Raw genomic sequence first — 6,608 nt, 5'->3', positions numbered from 1 at the left:
AAGGGGAGAAAACGTAACGGCGGCGGCGGCGGCGGCGGCGGCGGCGGCGGCGGCGGCGGGACGCGCCTGCTCCGTAGCGTTCTCGCTCCTCCGGACCCGGGGCGGGGCCTCCGCCGGCTCCGCCCCGCTAGCTCCGCCCCCGCCCCGCCCCCGCCGCGCCGCGCCTCCCGGTCAGCCTCGGCGGCTGCGCCGTGCGTCACAGAGGCCGCGGCGCGGCGGGGGCCGCAACCGCCGTACCCAACCGTCCCCATGCCACTTGAAGAAGGGGCCGCATGTACCTGGGCGCCTAGGCGCCTGTGATGCGCGCGCCGCCCCCGGTGTGGGTTCCCGGTCCCTGAAACCGGGCGAGGCCGGACAAACGCCCGCCGGCTCCGCAGCGAATGGATGGTCGGAGGCGCCGCCCCCACATCGTACCCTCCCCCACCCAGCGGCCTCGGGGACCCCCTCCGCTCTCGCGACCCCTCCCGAGATCTCCGCTCCAAGCCCGCCTCGGGGGAGGGAGGGGGAGAAAACGTAACCCACCCCCGAGCATGTGCTCTGGATCCTGGATGGACGCGGACTATGCGGGCACCCCCGCCGCCCCCCGCACCCACGGTGCTGCGTCCCGCAGGGGGTTTGGAGCCCCAAGCCCTGGCGGATCATCCCCAACCCCAGCCCAGACTGGGGAAACCTGCGCCCGTCCGCGTGGCTGGACGCGCTTCTTCGGTCAGCGTGTAAGCCATGGGCTCAGAACCACCTTCACACACCCTAAACCCGCTTTACACACACACGCGCGCGCGCGCGCGCCGGCACAGAAACGCGCACAGATGCACAGACACGGAGGCAGGCACACATGCTGGCTCGGCGTGCAAAGAATCCTCACTTGCCCTCAGGTGCACCAGCAGCCAAGGAAAGCTCTCCTCGGTGCAGAATTAACTTTAAGAAAACCCAAAACCTTTTAAGCCTAAAATGAGGACCATATCGTTGGCATCAGTAGAGATTTTTCACAAAGTGGTTATTTGCATGTCTTCCCAATCCCTGCGGTAAAAACGACAAGGAAAAGGGAATTTTAAGTATTTTAAATCATTAAGGAGGAAAAATAAGTGAGCACGTTTCCTCTGTGCCCTCTGAGGTTGGTCCAAAGTCCAGAATGAGTCCCTGATACCCGCTTTTGGCCTTCTATTTTGGGAGCTCAATATCCTGGAAAGTTTGGGGATTTTGGCAAAGATGAAAGAATACTGGTCAAATAACGAAGCATTGCTCTACCGTTTTTCTTGCTGAGAGAATAACATGGCTATAAATAGGGAAGCACACCCCCAAAAAACCCTAAATAGAATTTTGGTTCATCCTATTTGTTGTTGATTTACTACAAGTCAATATTAAGAGTATTCTCAGAATGAAATTAGCTCTATACTGAGAATTACAAAGCCAGAAAAATGAGTAGTGGTATTTTTAAGGATATTCACACTGATAAATTATACAAAAATAAAGCATTGTATAGAAACAGGCTTATTTTGGGGTGCCCCACTCTTGATCTCAGGGTTTTGAGTCCCAGTCCCAGGTTGAGTGTAGAGATTACCTAAAAATAAAAAATCTTAAAAAAAAGGGGTGCCTGGGTGGCTCAGTCGTTAGGCGTCTGCCTTCGGCTCAGGTCATGATCCCAGAGTTCTGGGATCGAGCCCTGCATCGGGCTCCCTGCTCCATGGGAAGCCTGTTTCTCCCTCTCCCTCTCCCCCTGCTTGTGATCCTGCTCTCACTGTATCTCTCTCTGTCAAATAAATAAATAAAATCTTTAAAAAAAATAGAAACAGGTTTATTTTGATGACTTCAAATTTGTTTTTTGGGTTTTTTTTAAAAGATTTTTCATTTATTTGACAGAGCACAAGCAGAGGGAACAGGAGAGGGAGAAGCAGTCTCCCTGCTGAGCTTGATCCCAGGACCCTGGCATCATGACCTGAGCGGAAGGCAGAGGCTTAACCAACTGAGCCATCCAGGCACTCCATCAAATTTATTTTAAAAATCAAACAGAGGTGGGGCCATATTGATTATCTACTGCCACAATAATGCTGTGTAATTAAAAACCATAAAACCTCCGTAGCACACAATAATAAGCCTTTACTGAGCCAACAAGTCTGCAGGGTTGAATTGATCTGGACCAAGCTCAGCTGATCTTGGGTGGGCTCACTCATATGTCGTTTACATGGGTCACAGGGTGACTACCTGTTACCCATCTAAGAAAGATCTCAGCTGAGATGAGAGAATTGACTGCTCTATTCCAAGTGTCTGTCATCACCCATCATGAACACGTATGTTCATGTGGCCACAGTGGAGGGCAAGAGGTAACAAGTCTAATCATACAAAGTGGAATTCAAGCCTCAGTGTGCATCATGTTTGCTAACATCCCATTGGCCAATGCAAGTCACATGGCAGATTCCAGGGTTCTGCCCCCATCGGGCTCCCTGCTCAGTGGGGATCCTGCTTCTCCCTCTCCCACTCCCCCGGCTTGTGCACTCTCTGTGCTGGGTGCGGAGCCTACTTAAAAAAAAAAAAAGGGGGGGGCCGCCTGGGTGGCTCAGTCGGTTAAGCGGCTGCCTTCAGCTCAGGTCATGATCCCAGGGTCCTGGGATCGAGCCCCGCATCAGGCTCCCTGCTTGGCGGGAAGCCTGCTTCTCCCTCTCCCACTCCCCCTGCCTGTGTTCCCTCTCTCGCTGTGTCTCTCTCTGTCAAATAAATAAATAAAATCTTTAAAAAAAAAATTTAAGAAAATTGGAAAGCTGAGGAAAAAATAAACATTATCAAGGTCCCATCATCTAGAAATAATCCCTTTGAAGACTTTGTTAAGCCATTTCCAAAAATCTGTCCCTGCACATGTTATGTGTCAAGATAGACTTTTTTATTTTTACTTATTTATTTTAAACGTTATTCAGTCTTTAAAAATATTTTTTCAGATGTCCAAGAACACATTAAATGCCACTGATATGTAAGCCAAAAAAAAAGTATTCAAAGTTAGTAATAGTTCATACCAGAAATTAGCATTTGTTATATTTGGTAGCCCATTTATTTAAGCAAACCTTAAAAACTACTAAAGTATTGGCAAAAATGATCAGATGGGTTAATATAAATAAAAGAACTTTGTGACAAGTGGGCTGAGAGGCAAGATGTTACTGTTTGTTCACCTGGAGGGAATGCTGACTAGTTAGCCCCATAACACATCCATGTTTCTGAACATTCTTTCAGTAAATCTTGGTTGAATGTCTATCATCCATGCAGAACTGAGCTAATTGCTTTAGAGAGGATAAATAAGCAACCAGGGTCTTTGGCTGCCTTCCATGAATTTACTGTCTGGTTAGGGAGGAAAAAAGAGGTAAATATTTAAAGTCAAATTGCAATTTATTCAATTAATTTCAACAAATATGTCTTGAGCAAATATGTAGCATTGTTGGGGATACAGCAATGAACAATACTGATGAGGTCCCTGCCTTCATGGACCTTACATTTTAGTGGGTAAGGCAAGTATGTAAGGTCAGACAGTGGTTGAGTGCTATGAAGAAAAAGCAGGCTAAAGGGATAGTGACAGTGTGCTATTTTTAGATGGGCTAATCCGGGAAGGCTGCTCTGAGGAAGTGATATCTGAGCAGGGACTTAAATGCGGCAGTGGGCCATGACCATCTAGGGAATGATCCATCAGGCAGAGAGAATAGCAAGTGCAAAGGCCCTGAGGCAGGAATATACTTTGCATGCAAAATGGCAAGGAAATGTAATTAAGTGTTGAATGTATGCTATGGTATAAAATTGTAATGAGTCTTGAATGTCTACCATGGTATATAATTATAAAGTATTTTTGTGGAAGTTTCCTCAAAAATCATCCAGTTTAAAGTAAAACAGTAGGGAATTTTATATACACAAAAATGTATTCATTTTCCCCAACAAATCTGCAGTGTTTTGTCTCAAAAAAATCTACTACTGCATTCAAAGAGATAGACTACACTAATTTCAATAATAAATTTTGATTACTCAACCTTTTCATTTTGCTATTTAGAACAAAAGAACAGACATTTATTACAGTCTTCAAAACCATCTGCATTAAATTGATGAGCCAAAAAACACGGCTATCACAAACCCAGACATTTTGCTCCATAATCTAATGTCCTATTCATTCTCAGTATTCTTGTTCTTAGAGGGGAAAATGTTGAGTCAATGGTTTCGACTTGGAAGATTTACTGAAACATCAAGATTCTGCAGAGTTAAAATCGAGTGGAAAAATGAGAAGAAAGCAAGTTACCCAAGAATCAAGCAAATTTAAACATGATTTCATTGATTTATTAACTTGAATAAAACTGAAAATTGCACACACATAGTACTACATGGCATTATTAATAATTGTCATTATATTTAAATCTTTGGCAGTATGTGATTATATTACTTCACTCCAGAGTTAACAAGAACCACAAATGATAAGAAAATTATTAGTATCCTCAGTGTTTGGGTTTTGAAGCATTTGCTCCAGGTATTAATAATCTTGGACTTGGGTCCCATTTACAAACTTCCCCTTTTGCACACAATATACATCATTGTACCATGGTTTTCTCTCCCTCATGAATACAAATAGGATTCCAAGCAGGAGAATCTTTTTCAGTGACATTTCAAAATAATAGGCAATGTGGAGGCCTGTATCTTGTTCTGGACTGTCAAAATTTCTTCCATTCCTGTTTTAGAAACAAAATCGCTTAAGTTCTGTGACATTCTGGAATCTTTGGAGTGAATGTGTGTGTGTGTGTGTACACATGTGTGTATGTTTAGGAGCTTTTTAGTATAATTTATATATTATAAAATTCACCTGTTTTTTTTTTTAAAGATTTTTTATTTTTATTTATTTATCTGAGAGAGAGAATGGGAGACAGAGAGCACATGAGAGGGAAGAGGATCAGAGGGAGAAGCAGACTCCCTGTCGAGCAGGGAGCCCGATGCGGGACTCGATCCTGGGACTCCAGGATCATGACCTGAGCCGAAGGCAGTTGCTTAACCAACTGAGCCACCCAGGTGCCCCAAAATTCACCTGTTTTAAGTGTACAATTTAATGAATGATTTTTAGTACATTTACAGACTTATGCAGCTATCACCACAATCTGATCTTGGAACGTTTCCAACCCCAAAAAGCTCTCTAGGGCTTATTTGTAGTCAATCTGTTTTCCCAACCCCATTCCCAGGCAAATACTAATCTACTTTTTATCTCTATAGATTTGCCTTTTCTGAATAACCTCTGTTTTGATTGGTGTTTCGATAAAATTTGACCATGGTATTTGCTAAAGCCCCCACAGAGAATTGCTTGCCCAGCCTAATGGCAAGTAAAAACAAAATTAAAACACTGCCAGAATGGGTGTGTTTTCTCAAATTTCTGACCAATCTGTAAAAAGTTCCAGACATTTTTCAGATTCAAGTTTATACAAGGCTGTTAAGGCAGCTCCTTCTACCATCTTTCCTCTTGTCAGGGAAATAGCTTCCTTGGCCATGAGCTTGCAAAGCAGGTTATAGTCTCCGGGCAGCCACCCTATGGGGAGAAAGCCCAGGAACTCAGCCAGGATCCAACACCCAAACAACCCTCTGCATTTTATCATTTATTTTTATAAGATTTTATTTATTGAGAGAAAGAGAGAGCGTGAGCACGAGCAGGGGGAGGGGCAGAGGGTGAGGGAGAAGCAGACTCCCCACTGAGTGGGGAGCCCAAGGCAGGGCTCAATCCCAGGACCCTGAGATCATGACCCCAGCCGAATTACCATTTCTTTTTAACACATCACTGCAGGGCAGTCTGTGGGATAGGGAGAAGACCCTAGGTAAGGTGGTCTTGCCTAAGAAGGTGCTCACCCACAACTGCTTTTGTCAACTGTCATTGAAATTCCATTTCTAAAGACAAAGGCTCTTACTGTCAGAATCTCACTCCAGAATGTTCTCTTGCTAGACCCTATATAACTTGAAATGCAGTTCAGACCTTCTTGGAAAATATACTTGGTATGATTGTTAATTAAATTAATTTAATTAAACTAGATTAGTCCACATGGACTCCCCCCATGTGGGTGGGCCTTATCCTATCAGTTGAGGGCCCAAATGGAACCAAAGGCAGAGGAAAGAGGAATTTGTCCCTTTTTTCCTGCCTTACTGATAGAGCTGGGCCATTTCAACTCATCTTCTCCAGCCCTCTGGCCAATATTTACACCACTGGCATTCCTGGTTCTCAGGTCTTCAGACTCAGACTCAATTTTATCACCAGTCTGACTGGGTCTCCAGCTTGTGGACAGCGGACTGTGGGACTTCTCAGCTTCCAAGGTGCATGAGCCAATTCCTCATAATAAATATCCATATAAATCTCTACATATTGGGGTGCCTGGGTGGCCCAGTCGGTTGCCTTCGGCTCAGGTCATGATCCCAGGGTTCTGGGATCAAGTGCCACATCGGGCTCCCTGCTCAGCGGGGAGCCTGTTTCTCCCTCTCCCTCTACCGCTTCCCCTGCTTGTGCTTGCTCTCTCTCTCAAATAAACAATATCTTTAAAAAAAAATCTTTACATACAGACATATATTATGTATACAATAAATCCAAATAAGTCATACATAGGAAAATAAGAAGTGGAGGTGTT

This window comes from Neomonachus schauinslandi, chromosome 16 (genome assembly GCF_002201575.2).
Source record: "Neomonachus schauinslandi chromosome 16, ASM220157v2, whole genome shotgun sequence".
NCBI classification, from domain to species: domain Eukaryota; kingdom Metazoa; phylum Chordata; class Mammalia; order Carnivora; family Phocidae; genus Neomonachus; species Neomonachus schauinslandi.
This window is presented reverse-complemented; position numbering follows the sequence as displayed.